A 19,560-nucleotide genomic window follows, 5' to 3' on the forward strand; every position below is an offset into this window, starting at 1 on the left:
CATGATAACCGTCTGTGGACCAATGAGATTTCAATAATGAATTTCAACTGTACGATTAGTTAATGACGTCATCCTCATGCAGCTTCAAGGTGTGAAGTGTGTCAGCAAAAATTATGCAATAATCAGCAGAATAAAACAAAGATAGGTGTTGTGATAGTCGTTCTCGACTATAGTGGCAATTACTAATGCAAGCATCTCAGTTTGGAGGGTTGAAAACTAGTAAGTAAACTAACCAGTATTGACTGCCTGAAAAAGTAGGAGCCTGTCTAGTTGCACTGCCACTGTTGCAGAACGTTAGCCAGTAGCTAGCTGTTCATAAAATGTAGATGGCTGCTAGCAAACTGACAGGCTAAGTTAGTATTGTTTGCATAAATTGAGAAGTTGGCCAAAACACACAAGTGCTTTCAAAAGCTCGACGTTTGTCAGCAGCAGCAGGGAGAGAGAAGAGTGAAGTGAGCTTGCTGCTCCCCCATGTTTTTTGAGAAGGTTTCAGGAGTTTACAGAAGCAACCAAACGCGTAAATTTCAGACGTGATACAATGTACATTATTGATGAAGCCACATACATTAGACTGCCTAGAGCTTGAAACAATGTGACAGACGTAACTGGTGGGTTATGTCAGAACTTGAAGATCCCATTTTTATTCAACCAGGTAAGCCAGTTGAGAACAAGTTCTCATTTACAACTGCGACCTGGCCAAGATAAAGCAAAGCAGTGCGATAAAAACAACAACACAGTTACCGTACATATGGGGTAAAACAAAACATAAAGTCAAAAATACACTGCTCAAAAAAATAAAGGGAACACTTAAACAACACATCCTAGATCTGAATGAATGAAATAATCTTATTAAATACTTTTTTCTTTACATAGTTGAATGTGCTGACAACACAATCACACAAAAATTATCAATGGAAATCAAATGTATCAACCCATGGAGGTCTGGATTTGGAGTCACCCTCAAAATTAAAGTGGAAAACCACACTACAGGCTGATCCAACTTTGATGTAATGTCCTTAAAACAAGTCAAAATGATGCTCAGTAGTGTGTGTGGCCTCCATGTGCCTGTATGACCTCCCTACAACGCCTGGGCATGCTCCTGATGAGGTGGCGGATGGTCTCCTTAGGGATCTCCTCCCAGACCTGGACTAAAGCATCCGCCAACTCCTAGACAGTCTGTGGTGCAACGTGGCGTTGGTGGATGGAGCGAGATATGATGTCCCAGATGTGCTCAATTGGATTCAGGTCTGGGGAACGGGCGGGCCTGTCCATAGCATCAATACCTTCCTCTTGCAGGAACTGCTGACACACTCCAGCCACATGAGGTCTAGCATTGTCTTGCATTAGGAGGAACCCAGGGCCAACCGCACCAGCATATGGTCTCACAAGGGGTCTGAGGATCTCATCTCGGTACCTAATGGTAGTCAGGCTACCTCTGGCGAGCACATGGAGGGCTGTGCCGCCCCCCAAAGAAATGCCACCCCACACCATGACTGACCCACCGCCAAACCGGTCATGCTGGAGGATATTGCAGGCAGCAGAATGTTCTCCACGGCGTCTCCAGACTCTGTCACGTCTGTCACGTGCTCAGTGTGAACCTGCTTTCATCTGTGAAGAGCACAGGGCGCCAGTGGCGAATTTGCCAATCTTGGTGTTCTCTGGCAAATGCCAAACGTCCTGCACGGTGTTGGGCTGTAAGCACAACCCCCACCTGTGGACGTCGGGCCCTCATACCACCCTCATGGATTCTGTTTCTGACCGTTTGAGCAGACACATGCACATTTGTGGCCTGCTGGAGGTCATTATGCAGGGCTCTGGCAGTGCTCCTCCTTGCACAAAGGCGGAGGTACCAGTCCTGCTGCTGGGTTGTTGCCCTCCTACGGCCTCCTCCACGTCTCCTGATGTACTGGCCTGTCTCCTGGTAGCGCCTCCATGCTCTTGACACTACGCTGACAGACACAGCAAACCTTCTTGCCACAGCTCGCATTGATGTGCCATCCTGGATGAGCTGCACTACCTGAGCCACTTGTGTGGGTTGTTGACTCCGTCTCATGCTACCACTAGAGTGAAAGCACCGCCAGCATTCAAAAGTGACCAAAACATCAGCCAGGAAGCATAGGAACTGAGAAGTGGTCTGTGGTCACCACCTGCAAACCAGTCCTTTATTGGGGGTGTCTTGCTAATTGCCTATAATTTCCACCTGTTGTCTATTCCATTTGCACAACAGCATGTGAAATTTATTGTCAATCAGTGTTGCTTCCTAAGTGGACAGTTTGATTTCACAGAAGTGTGATTGACTTGGAGTTACATTGTGTTGTTTAAGTGTTCCCTTTATTTTTTTGAGCAGTGTACAACAGAAAATATATATACAGTGTGTGCGAATGTAGTAAATTATGGAGGTAAGGCAATAAATAGGCCAAAGTGCAAAATAGTTACAATTTCGAATTAACACTGGAATGATAGATGTGCAAAAGATGATGTGCAAATAGAGATACTGGGGTGCAAATTAGCAAAATAAATAACAATATGGGGATGAGGTAGTTGGATGGGCTAATTACAGATGGGCTTTGTACAGCTGCTCTAACAACTGACGCCTAAAGTTAGTGAGGGAGATAAGAGTCTCCAGCTTCAGAGATTTTTGCAGTTCGTTCCTGTCATTGGCAGCAGAGAACTGGAAGGAATGGTGGCCAAAGGAGGTGTTGGCTTTGGGGATGACCAGTGAGATATACCTGCTGGAGCGCAGACTACGGGTGGGTGTTGCTATGGTGACCAATGAGCGAAGATAAAGCGGGGATTTGCCTAGCAGTGATTTATAGATGACCTGGAGCCAGTGGGTTTGGCAACGAATATGTAATGAGGACCAGCCAACGAGAGCGTACAGGTCACAATGGTGGGTAGTATATGGGGCTTTGGTGACAAAATGGATGGCACTGTGATAGACTACATCCAATTTGCTGAGTAGAGTGTTGGAGGCTATTTTGTAAATGACATCGCCGAAGTCAAGGATCTGTAGGATAGTGTCAAAGTTGCGTCAATTCAAATCTGGTATTAGGAACAAAAGAGGTCAACACGACTTCTAAGATATACTAGTATTTTAATTAATGTAAAACCTTCAATGGTAAATATGATGTTTCGTATATAGGGGCTCCTTGAAATACCTCGCAGGGCACTTCAGAGAACTAAATCCATTGTTACATGTTCTTCCTCAAATACTCTGACAGAGAGAGTTCCCCACCTCTCTACTGGCCAATCAGAGTAGACGCTGAGCGTGGTTTAGACTTACTCAGCCAATCCGTTGGCGCACAGGCTAGTCCCAGCCCCTTAGCGCATCCCGGTTGCCAGGCATAAGTTTATCATAACAACCTGTCATGGTGAGAAGAGCCAGCTCCCCTAGACACCATTCCTACGTCCAAGGAAGGTTCACAGATCACAAAGAACCAGTATAGTCTAGTATTTGGAGACACAAATTATTATCTTATCTTAACCCCTAAAACAGCTCTTCACATCAATCACAGCTTGCCAGGTGACACAACCTACATCAGCCCAGTCTAGAATGCATTCTTTCTAAGTTAGTCATCCCATCAATTAGGAGAATAATAAATCCCCCATAATAGTCCGTTTTACGGGGGCATGTTTGGCAGCATGAGTGAAGGAGGCTTTGTTGCGAAATAGGAAGCCGATTCTAGATCTAACTTTTGATAGGAGATGCTTAATGTGAGTCTGGAAGGAGAGTTCACAGTCTAACCAGACACCTAGGTATTTGTAGTTATCCACATACTCTAGGTCAGACCCGCCGAGAGTAGCAGCGTTCGGTTGAAGAGCATGCATTTCGTTTTACTAGTGTTTAAGAGCAGTTGGAGGCTACGGAAGGAGTGTTGTATGGCGTTGAAGCTCGTTTGGAGGTTTGTTAACACAGTGTCCAATGAAGGGCCAAATGTATGTAACCGGTGTGAAATGGCTAGCTAGTTAGCGGTGCACACTAGTAGCGTTTCAATCGGTGACGTCACTCGCTCGGAGACCTTGAAGTAGTTGTTTCCCTTGCTCTGCAAGGGCCGTGGCTTTTGTGGAGCGACGGGTAACGGTGCTTCGAGGGTGACTGTTGTCGATGTGTGCAGAGGGTCCCTGGTTCAAGCCCAGGTAGGGGCGAGGAGAGGGACGGAAGCAATACTGTTACATGTATACAAAATGGTTTCATCCGCATAGAGGTGGATCCGAGCGTCACCAGCAGCAAGAGCAACATCATTGATATACACAGAAAGTAGAGTTGGCCCGAGAATTGAACCCTGTGGCACCCCCATAGAGACTGCCAGAGGTCCAGACAACATGCCCTCCGATTTGACACATTGAACTCTATCTGAGAAGTAGTTGGTGAACCAGGCGAAGCAGTCATTTGAGAAACCAAGGCTATTTAGTCTGCCAATAAGAATGCAGTGATTGACAGAGTCGAAAGCCTTGGCCAGGTCGATGAAGACGGCTGCGCAGTACTGTCTTTTATCGATTGTGGTTATAATATCGTTTAGGACCTTGAGCGTGGCTGAGGTGCACCCATGACCAGCTCGGAAACCGGATTGCATAGCGGAGAAGTTACGGTGGGATTCGAAATGGTCGGTGATCTGTTTGTTAACTTGGCTTTCAAAAACTTTCGAAAGGCAGGGCAGGATGGATATAGGTCTGTAACAGTTTGGATCTAGAGTGTCACCCCCTTTGAACAGGGGGATGACCGCGGCAGCTTTCCAATCTCTGGGGATCTCAGACGTTACGAAAGAGAGGTTGAACAGGCTAGTAATAGGGGTTGGGACAATTTCAGCGGCTAATTTTAGAAAGAAAGGGTCCAGATTGTCTAGCCCAGCTGATTTGTAGGGTTCCAGATTTTTCAGCTCTTTTAGAACATCAGCTGTCTGAATTTGTGTAAAGGAGGAGCGGGTGGGGGGGGGCATGGGCAAGTTGCAACGGAGGGTGCAGAGCTGGTGGCTGGGGTAGTGGTAGCCAGGTGGAAAGCATGGCCAGCCGTAGCAAAATGCTTGTTGAAATTCTCGATTATTGTAGATTTATCGGTGGTGACAGTGTTTCCTAGCCTCAGTGCAGTGGGCAGTTGGGAGGAGGTACTCTTATTCTCCATGGACTTTACAGTGTCCCAAAACTTTTTGGAGTTAGTGCTACAGGATGCACATTTCTGTTTGAAAAAGATAGCCTTTGCTTTCCTAACTGATTGTGTATATTGGTTCCTGACTTCCCTGAAAAGTTGCATATCGCGGGGGCTGTTCGATGCTAATGCAATACGCCACAGGATGTTTTTGTGCTGGTCAAGGGCAGTCAAGTCTGAGGAGAACCAGGGGCTACATCTGTTCTTAGTTCTAAATTATTATTTTTGAATGGGGCATGCTTATTTAAGATTGAGAGGAAAGCACTTTTAAAGAACAACCAGGCATCCTCTACTGAAGGAATGAGGTCAATATCCATCCAGGATACCCGGGCCAGGTCAATTAGAAAGGCCTGCTCGCTAAAGTGTTTTAGGGAGCATTTGACAGTGATGAGGGATGGTCGTTTGACCGCGGACCCATTACGGATGCAGGCAATAAGGCAGTGATCGCTGAGATCCTGGTTGAAGACAGCGGAGGTGTATTTAGAGTGTACATTTGTCAGGATGATATCTATGAGGGTGCCCATGTTTACAGATTTTGGGTTGTACCTGGTAGGTTCGTTGATAATTTGTGTGAGATTGAGGGCATCTAGTTTAGATTGTAGGTTGGCCGGGGTGTTAAATATATCCCAGTTTAGGTCACCAAGCAGTACGAACTCTGAGGATAAATGGGGAGCAGTCAGTTCACATATGGTGTCCAGGGCACAGCTCGGGGCTGAGGGGGGTCTGTAGCAAGCGGCAACAGTGAGAGACTTATTTCTGGAAAGGTGGATTTTTAGAAGTAGAAGCTCAAACTGTTTGGGCACAGACCTGGATAGTATGATATAGCTCTGCAGGCTATCTCGACAGTAGATTGCAACCCCACCCCCTTTGTCAGTTCTATCGAGACGGAAAATGTTGTAGTTGGGGATGGACATTTCTGCATTTTTGGTGGCCTTCCTAAGCCAGGATTCAGACACTGCTAGAACAGCAGGGTTGGCGGAGTGTGCTAACGCAGTGAATAACTCAAACTTAGGGAGAAGGCTTCGGATGTTAACGTGCAAGAAACCAAGGCTTTTACGGTTACAGAAGTCAACAAATGATAACGCCTGGGGAGTAGGAGTGATACTGAGGGCTACAGGGCCTAGGTTAACCTCTACATCACCAGAGGAACAGAGGAGGAGTAGAATAAGGATCCGGCTAAAGGCTTTAAGAACTGGTCTTCTAGTGCGTTGGGTACAGAGAAAAAAAGGGGCAGATTTCCAGGCGTTGTAGAATCGATTCAGGGCATTATGTACAGACAAGGATATGGAAGGATATGAGCACAGTGGAGGTAAACCTAAGCATTGGGTAATGAGGAAAGAGATAGCATCACTGGAGGCACCGATTGAGTCGGATGCAGGCAATAAGGCAGTGATCGCTGAGATCCTGGTTGAAGAGAGCGGAGGTGTATTTAGAGGGTACATTTGTCAGGATGATATCTATGAGGGTGCCCATGTTTAAAGATTCGGTCTCCGCGTGTATGGGGGGTGGGACAAAGGAGTTGTCTAAGGCAGGTTGAGCTGGGCTGGGGGCTCTACAGTGAAATAGTAAAATAAGAAATAACCGAAACAGCAATAAGCAAGGCATATTGACATGGGAGAGAGGTATAAAGCAATCACAGGTGTTATTCGAGAGAGCTAACACAACAGCTGGTAATGGCGACAAAATTTGGGCTGAGGCTAAACATAAACAGGATGCGGTACCGTATAAAGGAACAGTCCAGCAGGCATCAGCTGTATAGCTGAGTTATCATAAGGTCCGGTGAACAGCAATAGGAGAGTTCGGGGGGTAGTTCGGGGGCTGCTACAGCACTGGCGAGCAAGAGGCCCGGCTTGCGTGTGCTAGCGGGCCGGGGCTAGCAGATGGATCTTCGTGGTCGACATCGAAACCACATCAGACGATTTCGTCGGCAAACCAGTCGTGTTAGATCGGCGGGGCTCCGTGTCAACACTAGGAGGTCCCGTCCGGTTGACAGAGAGGTAGATAGCCGGGAGATGGGCCTGGCTCGAGGCTAGCTCAAGGCTAACTGGTGCTTGCTAATGGGGCAATGGTAATTAGCCAACGACAACAGCCATTTGGTTACAGCTAGCTGGTTGCGATGATCCGGCGCTAGGGTCCAGTGATTCCGGCAGAAAATCCGATATGCTCTGGGTTGATAGCACGCTGTGAAGACTGGCCGACAAATTGTCCAGGCTAGAGCTAGTGCAGTAGTGGGTAGTGCAGGCCACGGACAATGGTGAAGACGCTAACGGTGGCTAATAGCAAGTAGCCATTCGGTTGCAGCTAGAATAGTTTCAGCTTAAGGTTCTTAATAAAAGTTATAAAGAAATAATAGAATCCTTTCCACGTTGGGTAAGGCAGGTTGCAGGAAAGCATATTTAGTTATAGAATGAAAAGTAAAATTGAGAAATATATACAAAATAGACAAAAAACTAAAAAAAACTGCCATTTTACACAAGGACACAGACAAAAACACGATCGCACTGCTACACCATCTTGGATTGATGACCCCCCATAAGAAGCAATGCTGTGTAGCAAAGAACACATTCTAAACAGATGAGATTGTCAAAGCTGAAGTTGTACTGCTAAGGAGCCAGGTCAGATGAGTTTCATTGGGTACAACAGGTATATGATGATAACTTGCCAGCAAGTCTTGTGGTTGATTGTTTTGAGAGGTTGCACAGACTTTGTGTATGAGACCTGTCAGCAGGATAGAGATGTTTGAGATTTTATTTAACCTTTATTTAATCAGTTTAGTTATCCTAATAGAATTGTACTTATACCGACTGCATATAGCTTAGTCTGTCATGCTTTTGAACATCAGAGACTGGACCTTCACATACTCGTTATGCTGAAGAGCAAGTTTATCAAGTCTCTCACACACTCCTCTTTCTAGACTGCCCATCTTAATCTTTTATTTTTATTGGCCAGTCTGAGATATGGCTTGTTCTTTGCAACTCTGCCTAGAAGGTCAGCATCCCGGAGTCGCCTCTTCACTGTTTACGTTGAGACTGGTGTTTTGCGGGTACTATTTAATGAAGCTGCCAGCTGAGGACCTGTGAGGCACCTGTTTCTCAAACTAGACACTCTATTGTATTTGTCCTCTTGCTCAGTTGTGCACTGGGGCCTCCCACTCCTCTTTCTATTCTGGTTAGAGCCAGTTTGCGCTGTTATGTGAAGGGAGTAGTACACAGTGTTGTACGAGATCTTCAGTTTCTTGGCAATTTCTCGCATGGAATAGCCTTCATTTCTCAGAGCAAGGATAGACTGATGAGTTTCAGAAGAAAGTTCTTTGTTTCTGGCCATTTTGAGCCCATAATCGAACCCACAATTGCTGATTCACCAGATACACAACTAGTCTCAAGAAGGCCAGTTTTATTGCTTCTTTAATCAGCACAACAGTTTTCAGCTGTGCTAACATAATTGCAAAAGGTTTTTCTAATGATCAATTAGCCTTTTAAAATGATAAACTTGGATTAGCAAACACAACGTGCCATTGGAACACAGGACTGATGGTTGCTGATAATGGGCCTCTGTACGCCTATGTAGATATTCCATTAAAAATCAGCCGTTTCCAGCTACAATAGCCATTTACAACATTAACAATGTCAACACTGTATTTCTGGTCAATTTGATGTTATTTTAATGGGCAAAAAAATTGCTTTTCTTTCAAAAACAAGGACATTTCTAAGTGACCCCAAACTTTTGAACAGTAGTGTATACACAGTACCAGTTAAAAGTTTGGACACACCTACTCATTCAAGGGTTTTTCTTTATTTTTGCTATTTTCTACATTGTAGAATAATAGTGAAGACTTCAAAACTATGAAATAATGTAGTAACCAAAAAAGTGTCCTATTTGGTAAAAGACCAAGTCCATATTATGGTAAGCTCAAATAAGAAAAGAGAAATGACAGTCCATCATTACTTTAAGACATGAAGGTCAGTCAATGACTGAGTAGCACATGGAGGGGGAACCTGAGGACCAAGAGGAGGAATCTGAAGCCCAGGGAAGGTCCACTTTCCCTCAGTCCTCTGTGCTTTGAGAGAAGTGTATCTAGCAGAGTATCTATGTGGACCTGAGTGAAGACGAGAGCCTCCACTTCAGTGACCTGGAGGGCTCCTTCAAGGTGAATCTCTCCCAGGCAGAGTCGGCTGCCTCTGGGAATAGCATCCATCTCAATGGTAAGACATACCCTGTTAACTTGCTCTTATATCTGTCTAGTAACTCTGTACTTACTCTAGTAATCTCGGTTAACCCAGAACTAAAATCTTGCTTAATGTGTTCAGATGCTTATGTTTACGTTGTCTATACATGAGAGATTATTACTCTAGCAACACTATTGTCATTCTTTAGCAACTGCGTTGTAAAAAAAAACGTTAAAAACTATGCAATTACTAATGTAGACGCTATATAACAACATGAATCCATAAAATGACTGGAGCTAAAACTGTTCCTGAGGAGAATTGCAAAATAGCTGACGTTCTGTCAAGAGACCAAGCTGGAGCATTGCATTTAAGACACAAAGTTAGGTTCTGATTTGCCAGCAATGGTTGGAGAGGTCAATATCATACAAGGTTCCCTCCAGATAGAAATCACCACTATGATCCCTGCATCTTTGACTCCAAAGGAGAGAGAGAGTAATGTTGCTTTTATTGACTCTTAAACACCAGAGGCTGTCCCCACATGCAGTTGTCCTGTCGGTGAAGCCCCACACCCAGACATCACCCAGCTGCTGCTCCGCCACTTCTCCAAGGGTGAGCTGCTCTGCTCGGGCAGGCTGATCGAGGCAGAGACCCTGCCGGAGGTGTCTCTCCTGGAGAGCATGGAAGAGACAGTGCTGAGCAGGGGCCCCTGGCGCAGCAGCACAGGGAGCCCCAGTAATAATAGTGAAGCAGCCCCACGACGCAGCAGCGCAGGGAGCCCCAGTAATAATAGTGGAGCAGCCCCATGGCGCTGCAGCGCAGGGAGCCCCAGTAATAATAGTGAAGCAGCCCCACGACGCAGCAGCGCAGGGAGCCCCAGTAATAATAGTGGAGCAGCCCCACGACGCAGCAGCGCAGGGAGCCCCAGTAATAATAGTGGAGCAGCCCCACGACGCAGCAGCGTAGAGATAACACATCTCTCTCATATCGCTCTTTTAGGCTGAATATGATAAATTGCTGACTAAATATGCAGAGGCTGAAAACCTCATTGATCAGATGAGACTCTACAATAGTCTTGTCTTTGTTCTGTTAAATAGACTTAGATATCCTTCATACTATTGTCACTTTTGAAACAATCTCAAAAGGTGTCAATAGAAATGTTGTACAACTTGTAACCATTTCTTTCAACAGACACAAGCGCTATCTGATCTTACCCTGGAGTTTGACTGTGGTGACCAAGATGACCTTCCGGGTCCTGTTGGAAGCCATTTTGGATCTACGCTCCTCCCCAACGCCCCATCTCCATCAGGCAATATGCTGTCTCTGACATCTGATATTATGACAGGTCTTCGCTCTGTTACAAATTAGCTGGCAAAGAGCCACCTGTTTCCTTAGTAACAAATGGGGTCGGATGACATATGATTCTGGTTACACACACAGTCACAACCTAAAAGTGAGGATTCACCCCCTAAAAAATTTAAAGAGTGAGGATTCATGGACAAAGTATTGAAAAAAAAGAAATAAATAAAAGATGACAAACATATTACACAACCAGTTTACGTGAGATGATGCAACCATAGCAATGACTTTAGTTATTTCTCATTATATGATATTTTTTCACATTAAATCATCATCAATTAAAATAAAATACTTTCCATTTTCAATGCTGTAGAATTTAGGCCATAGCATAAGCTGGATCTGCATCGTCTCAGCTTTTGTTATGTTTGCAGGACAATTAGCTGAGGAGCCAAACCAACAAAACCACTCTAAACAGCCCAACACCTCTTCAACCCACACTGACCAACCGAGTCCCAGTGAAAGGGAAAGGATGGCCAGGGAGTTGAGGGATATTATCAGTCAGTTTATGTAGAAGGTAACCTGGAAAAAAAAAAAAAAAGCTTTATAGTGGTGCATTATCACCCTTAATTAAAATGATACTGAATTTAACAGGTGGATTAATTCAAAATGTATCTGAACACAATGTCAATTACTATTGAAGAGCAACAAATGGGCCATTGATCTTCATTTACTTAAAAGGTATATTTCTGTTCAGGACTGTGTTCTAAAGTTTATAAAGTGCCTGGCTGGGCTGGTTAGACAGTGGATTGCACAGTCAGATGGAACAGAGTAAATAGGCATTTTAATGTCATAGATGTAGCTGGTGGTAACTTTTGGAATAGACACCGCTGGAATGCGGTTTTAACCAATCAGCATTCAGGATTAGACCCACCCGTTGTATAATAACAGTTGATTCTCATATCCTTGATTCTATAAGTATATTGTTGTGTCATAATGCTATATCCAACCATGGCCGTTGTCCTGTGTCCAGGTGTTTAAGAGTATGATGGATGCCCAGGACTAGCTGGAGAGGAGGTACATCTGTAAGAAAGAGGAGCACAGAGCTCTGGAGATGCAGAACTACATGGGCCTCGCCAGGAACACAGGCCAGTTCAACTGATGTACAGTATCTTATTGTGTGTGAGGAGGTTGAGTTAAACAGTACATGTCTGCCTGACTCACTGTCACGATCGTTGAGAGATGGGTCAGACCAAGGTGCAGCGTGGTATGCGTACATATTTATTAATGACGATAAACACTTGACAAAACAACAAAAGCAACGTAACGTGAAGCTCAAACAATGGCTACACACTAACAAGCCAAACACGAGTCAAGATCCCACAACTAAGGTAGGCAACATGGCTACCTAAGTATGATCCCCAATCAGAGACAACGAGCGACAGCTGCCTCTGATTGGGAATCACACCCGGCCAAACATAGAAATACACATTCTAAACATAGAATCTAATAACATAGATCTCAACCTGAACTCACACCCTGACCCAACCAACAAGAGTTCTCTAGGTCAGGGCGTGACACTCACACTAGGGCCAACCAGAACCGTACTGTGCTGGCTCGGCTGTTTTCTTTTCACGTAGACCTTTCCAGCACTTTTCCAACAACAATGGTAGATGTATAACCAGGTCAGTACAGTACAGCTTGGCTTTGCACAGTTTTGCCCTATAGTGTGAATTAGGCAGTTCTGTCTGAAAGCAGAAACAGACTGACACCCAGGCTAGGTTTGTGTAGAATTCAGCATAATGCCAGGGATATTTTATGCATATTATTGCTTATTTTGTGTGTATGAAGTATCTTAGTCACTTTAATAATGTTTACATATCTTGCATTACACATTTCATATGTATATACTGTATTCTATACCATTCTACTGTATCTTAGTCCATGCCGCTCTGATATCGCTCGTCCATATATGTATATATTCTTAATTAATTCCTTACTTAGATTTGTGTGTATTGGGTATATGTTGTGAAATTGTTAGATATCACTTGTTAGATATTACTGCACTGTCGGAGCTAGAAGCACAAGCATTTCGCTACACCCGCAATAACATCTGCTAAACACATGTATGTGACCAATAACATTTGATTTAATTTGATATTCAGGATAGGGATGCACCTAGGGGACATTAAAGGGCTGATTCACAGGAACGTGTGTGAGCAACGCCTCTCCCCTCCCCTCCCCACTCATCCTCCACCCCCACACCCCCGTCACTGTGTGGGGAGCCCAGTTCCCCGGGTCTGCTCACCCCCTCACCTCCACCACCCCTGCATGAGGTAACGTAACACACTCACTCACTTACTTCCTGCATCAACATGTGTTCTGTGAAGCAGTAGTCCTGATCCATGTTAGAGGGGTTTGTGTGAGCAACATGAGAAATGGACGTTGACCAATGCAGCAGTAGTCCTGATGAACAGGGCTGCATTTCATTCCCAAAAGTTGCGTTCTCCCTTCTGCCACCGTTCACTCCCCCTCACAGATCTGATAGGACTGAGTAAGTGAAAGCAATATCATGTAAACTAGGAGGAGCTATTGACTAACCTATCAACACATCTGGGGAGGGGACAACTTGTTAGAGTGAAATGCAGCCCAAGTCCTTGTTTTGTAAGTGGATGCGTGTCTTGCTCTCTCATTGAATGACAATCATTTCCGTGGCTCATGTTTTCACAGTGAGGACAGTCAGGACATGCTAGCTGCTCAAAGTGTGTGTGTGTGTGTGTGTGTGTGTGCGTGTGTGTTGTCTAATGAATCTCTCTTTGGTCAGGGTCTCACGTTCCAGGATCCAGGCCCCTGTTTTTAACACTGGGGGTTTGAGCCAGAGGAGAGGGAGGAAGAGCAGGAGTATGATGAAGAAGCCAGTGAGGTCCATGGACATGATGGTTTAGACCAGCGCTGCGATCTCACACCTGCTGACCCCCTACTGAACAGTACTGGACACAGCAGCGTCAGTCTACCGTACACATCCCACTTCTTTGAGTTTCTCTATATGCCTTTTACATTCTTCACTGTTTAGTGTTAATCATCTACAGTGGGGGAAAAAAGTATTTAGTCAGCCACCAATTGTGCAAGTTCTCCCACTTAAAAAGATGAGAGAGGCCTGTAATTTTCATCATAGGTACACGTCAACTATGACAGACAAAATGAGAAAAGAAAATCCAGAAAATCCCATTGTAGGATTTTTAATGAATTTATTTGCAAATTATGGTGGAAAATAAGTATTTGGTCACCTACAAACAAGCAAGATTTCTGGCTCTCACAGACCTGTAACTTCTTCTTTAAGAGGCTCCTCTTCCTCCACTCGTTACCTGTATTAATGGCACCTGTTTGAACTTGTTATCAGTATGAAAGACACCTGTCCACAACCTCAAACAGTCACACTCCAAACTCCACTATGGCCAAGACCAAAGAGCTGTCAAAGGACACCAGAAACAAAATTGTAGACCTGCACCAGGCTGGGAAGACTGAATCTGCAGTAGGTAAGCAGCTTGGTTTGAAGAAATCAACTGTGGGAGCAATTATTAGTAAATGGAAGACATACAAGACCACTGATAATCTCCCTCGATCTGGGGCTCCACGCAAGATCTCACCCCGTGGGGTCAAAATGATCACAAGAACGGTGAGCAAAAATCCCAGAACCACACGGGGGGACCTAGTGAATGACCTGCAGAGAGACACACTACGCCGCCAGGGACTCAAATCCTGCAGTGCGAGACGTGTCCCCCTGCTTAAGCCAGTACATGTCCAGGCCCGTCTGAAGTTTGCTAGAGTGCATTTGGATGATCCAGAAGAGGATTGGGAGAATGTCATATGGTCAGATGAAACCAAAATAGAACTTTTTGGTAAAAACTCAACTCGTCGTGTTTGGAGGACAAAGAATGCTGAGTTGCATCCAAAGAACACCATACCTACTGTGAAGCATGGGGGTGGAAACATCATGCTTTGGGGCTGTTTTTCTGCAAAGGGACCAGGACGACTGATCCGTGTAAAGGAAAGAATGAATGGGGCCATGTATCGTGTGATTTTCTGGATTTGTTTTCCTCATTTTGTCTGTCATAGTTGACGTGTACCTATGATGAAAATTACAGGCCTCTCTCATCTTTTTAAGTGGGAGAACTTGCACAATTGTTGGCTGACTAAATACTTTTTTTCCCCACTGTACATTCCTGTAATACTACACTGTGTACCATTTACATACTTGTTTTTATGCCTCATGGCCCTAAGTAGAAATCCTGTCTAGGGGAGTGATATTATCTCTATTTTCCATGACATTGACATGAATCGCAAGTTACTGTACATTCAGATATTCTGATAATCATCTGTGGACCGTTGATGGATGATGTAAGTGGATAGTATGTGCATGCTTGTATGCCCCTGTCCACACGTGTGTGTGTGTGTGTGCATGCGTGCGTGTGTGTCCGTGCGTGTGCGTTCACACGTGTACATGTTCATGTGTGCTGATAGCAGGCATGCTCCCGGCCCTCCCATGGGAGATTTTGTTACATCCAGGTACAGAGGTAGTGGTGGGTTTCGTAAAGAGTAGGAAAAGTTTGTTTTAGTCTCTGTGTTTCTCTCTGTTCCCCCTGAGGCTTTCACAAGCTCTCTGGAGAAACATCACCAACACAGAGGAAGAGGAGGAGGAAGAAGAGGAGAGGAGCTCGGGTTTATCTGAGGGGATAGCTCATGATAGGGTTCTGGAGTATTTGGCTCGCCAGAACCCGGTATCGCAAGATATCCTTTCCCCCTTCTGATAACCAGGTGGCGAATCGCATCTCTGCATGTCTGGCAGACATATCAGTATGGATGACGGATCACCACCTCAAGCTGAACCCTGGCAAGACGGAGCTGCTCTTCCTCCCGGGGAAGGACTGCCCGTTCCATGATCTCGCCATCACGGTTGACAACTCCGTTGTGTCCTCCTCCCAGAGTGCGAAGAGCCTTGGCGTGACCCTGGACAACACCCTGTCGTTCTCCGCTAACATCAAGGCGGTGACCCGCTCCTGCAGGTTCATGCTCTACAACATTCGGAGAGTACGACCCTGCCTTACACAGGAAGCGGCACAGGTCCTAATCCAGGCACTTGTCATCTCCCGTCTGGATTACTGCAACTCGCTGTTGGCTGGCCTCCCTGCCTGTGCCATTAAACCCCTACAACTCATCCAGAATGCCGCAGCCCGTCTGGTGTTCAACCTTCCCAAGTTCTCTCACGTCACCCCCCTCCTCCGCACACTCCACTGGCTTCCAGTTGAAGCTCGCATCCGTTACAAGACCATGGTGCTTGCCTATGGAGCAGTGAGGGGAACGGCACCTCTGTACCTTCGGGCTCTGATCAGTCCCTACACCCAAACGAGGGCATTGCGTTCATCCACCTCTGGCCTGCTGGCTCCCCTTCCTCTGCGGAAGCATAGTTCCCGCTCAGCCCAGTCAAAACTGTTCGCTGCTCTGGCACCCCAATGGTGGAACAAGCTCCCTCACGACGCCAGGACAGCGGAGTCACTCACCACCTTCCGGAGACATTTGAAACCCCACCTCTTTAAGGAATACCTGGGATAGGATAAAGTAATCCTTCTACCCCCCCCCCAAAAAAAATTGTAAAGTGGTTATCCCACTGGCTATAGGGTGAATGCACCAATTTGTGAGTCGCTCTGGATAAGAGCATCTGCTAAATGACGTAAATGTACCCTTGAGCAAGGCACTTAACCCTAATTGCTCCTGTAAGTCGCTCTGGATAAGAGCGTCTGCTAAATGACTAAAATGTAAAAAATGTAAATGTAATAGACTATGGACGCCTGACAGGTTAGTGTTTTGGTATTTCAGTGTACTGGACTAGCTAAGTAAACAAGCTAACCAATTCAATATTCACCTCAACACTTCCCTCTTTTGTCTATAATGTATCACGTGTGCATAATGAACGAACCACACAACTAATCCCCACAGCTGTGGTTATATGGTGTGGTGATTTCATCAATACAATAGTAAGACATGATGCACTGTCTCTATCTAAGTCCTATTGCACAACTGACATGCTACATATGAAAGGTGTACGATTTGGTAAAGTATTTCCAAATGAACATCTAAAACGTGGATTTAGACAATGTCTTCATCCTGGTATTGTGTTGTTGTTGTTGTTGTTGTTACTGTAGCCTGCAGCAGAGTCCCCTGAACCCAGACAGTGAGTGTAATCTGGGAGGTAGTGGGAGTCTGACTTGTCTCCTGCTCCTCTGATGTTATGACCAGTCCCAGACCCTCACCACATCCCAGGTTAGTGACAATACATTTACTAATTCCCTAACTGGCACAGATGGCTGTACTATGGGTAATACAGCTTACTACTTCCTGAGTGTTGGAAGTGACGCTGATGTTTGGGGTTCTTTCTGGGATGTAGAGGATGGTGACTCCTGAAACAGACAGTGGGTTTGGGAGCTCTGATTTGAGTCGTCCAGCCACAGGACTTTCCCAACCAAAACTTGATACAGAAAGGTCCAGGTACATACATACCTGGAGTGAGACAAGCTATCTGAGTGGACAGGAATGTGTTAATAATTCAACTGGGTGAAATTCATGTTATTGTTTTTATCACCCATCCTCAGGCTCCAGTTCCAGTGTGATGGGACCGCCAGTCCTGTGAGTGACAGTGAAGGCTCCTGCTCCAGTGTGATGAGACCGCCAGTCCTGTGAGTGACAGTGAAGGCTCCTGCTCCAGTGTGATGGGACCGCCAGTCCTGTGAGTGACAGTGAAGGCTCCTGCTCCAGTGTGATGGGACCGCCAGTCCTGTGAGTGACAGTGAAGGCTCCTGCTCCAGTGTGATGGGACCGCCAGTCCTGTGAGTGACAGTGAAGGCTCCTGCTCCAGTGTGATGGGACCGCCAGTCCTGTGAGTGACAGTGAAGGCTCCTGCTCCAGTGTGATGGGACCGCCAGTCCTGTGAGTGACAGTGAAGGCTCCTGCTCCAGTGTGATGGGACCGCCAGTCCTGTGAGTGACAGTGAAGGCTCCAGTTCCAGTGTGATGGGACCGCCAGTCCTGTGAGTGACAGTGAAGGCTCCTGCTCCAGTGTGATGGGACCGCCAGTCCTGTGAGTGACAGTGAAGGCTCCTGCTCCAGTGTGATGGGACCGCCAGTCCTGTGAGTGACAGTGAAGGCTCCAGTTCCAGTGTGATGGGACCGCCAGTCCTGTGAGTGACAGTGAAGGCTCCTGCTCCAGTGTGATGGGACCGCCAGTCCTGTGAGTGACAGTGAAGGCTCCTGCTCCAGTGTGATGGGACCGCCAGTCCTGTGAGTGACAGTGAAGGCTCCAGTTCCAGTGTGATGGGACCGCCAGTCCTGTGAGTGACAGTGAAGGCTCCAGTTCCAGTGTGATGGGACCACCAGTCCTGTGAGTGACAGTGAAGGCTCCTGCTCCAGTGTGAAAGGACCGCCAGTCCTGTGAGTGACAGTGAAGGCTCCAGTTCCAGTGTGATGGGACCGCCAGTCCTGTGAGTGACAGTGAAGGCTCCAGTTCCAGTGTGATGGGACCGCCAGTCCTGTGAGTGACAGTGAAGGCTCCAGTTCCAGTGTGATGGGACCGCCAGTCCTGTGAGTGACAGTGAAGGCTCCTGCTCCAGTGTGAAAGGACCGCCAGTCCTGTGAGTGACAGTGAAGGCTCCTGCTCCAGTGTGATGGGACCGCCAGTCCTGTGAGTGACAGTGAAGGCTCCTGCTCCAGTGTGATGGGACCGCCAGTCCTGTGAGTGACAGTGAAGGCTCCTGCTCCAATGTGATGGGACCGCCAGTCCTGTGAGTGACAGTGAAGGCTCCTGCTCCAGTGTGATGAGACCGCCAGTCCTGTGAGTGACAGTGAAGGCTCCTGCTCCAGTGTGATGGGACCGCCAGTCCTGTGAGTGACAGTGAAGGCTCCTGCTCCAGTGTGATGGGACCGCCAGTCCTGTGAGTGACAGTGAAGGCTCCTGCTCCAGTGTGATGGGACCGCCAGTCCTGTGAGTGACAGTGAAGGCTCCTGCTCCAGTGTGATGGGACCGCCAGTCCTGTGAGTGACAGTGAAGGCTCCTGCTCCAGTGTGATGGGACCGCCAGTCCTGTGAGTGACAGTGAAGGCTCCTGCTCCAGTGTGATGGGACCGCCAGTCCTGTGAGTGACAGTGAAGGCTCCAGTTCCAGTGTGATGGGACCGCCAGTCCTGTGAGTGACAGTGAAGGCTCCTGCTCCAGTGTGATGGGACCGCCAGTCCTGTGAGTGACAGTGAAGGCTCCTGCTCCAGTGTGATGGGACCGCCAGTCCTGTGAGTGACAGTGAAGGCTCCAGTTCCAGTGTGATGGGACCGCCAGTCCTGTGAGTGACAGTGAAGGCTCCTGCTCCAGTGTGATGGGACCGCCAGTCCTGTGAGTGACAGTGAAGGCTCCAGTTCCAGTGTGATGGGACCGCCAGTCCTGTGAGTGACAGTGAAGGCTCCTTCTCCAGTGTGAAAGGACCGCCAGTCCTGTGAGTGACAGTGAAGGCTCCTTCTCCAGTGTGAAAGGACCGCCAGTCCTGTGAGTGACAGTGAAGGCTCCAGTTCCAGTGTGATGGGACCGCCAGTCCTGTGAGTGACAGTGAAGGCTCCTGCTCCAGTGTGAAAGGACCGCCAGTCCTGTGAGTATGAGTGACAGTGAAGGCTCCTGCTCCAACCTGCAGACAACGGTCCATGCAGCTGGGGATATTGGAGAGAGGAGACCCAGCCTGCAGATGCCTCTTTAGTTGTGCAGGACTGCAGTGGACCACTGGCTGACCAGACCTATTCAGAGTGTACCTGCTAGACTGCATGGTGAGGGGTGAGGATTCACACAGCTTCCGCTGTGGTTGTAGTGGAAGTGTTGATGTTTTCCAGTAGAGGCAGTACAGCTGGGCAAACACTGACCTAAATGCCCTA

The sequence above is a fragment of the Coregonus lavaretus genome (genome assembly GCF_964263955.1).
Source record: "Coregonus lavaretus genome assembly, chromosome: 23".
NCBI classification, from domain to species: Eukaryota; Metazoa; Chordata; class Actinopteri; order Salmoniformes; family Salmonidae; genus Coregonus; species Coregonus lavaretus.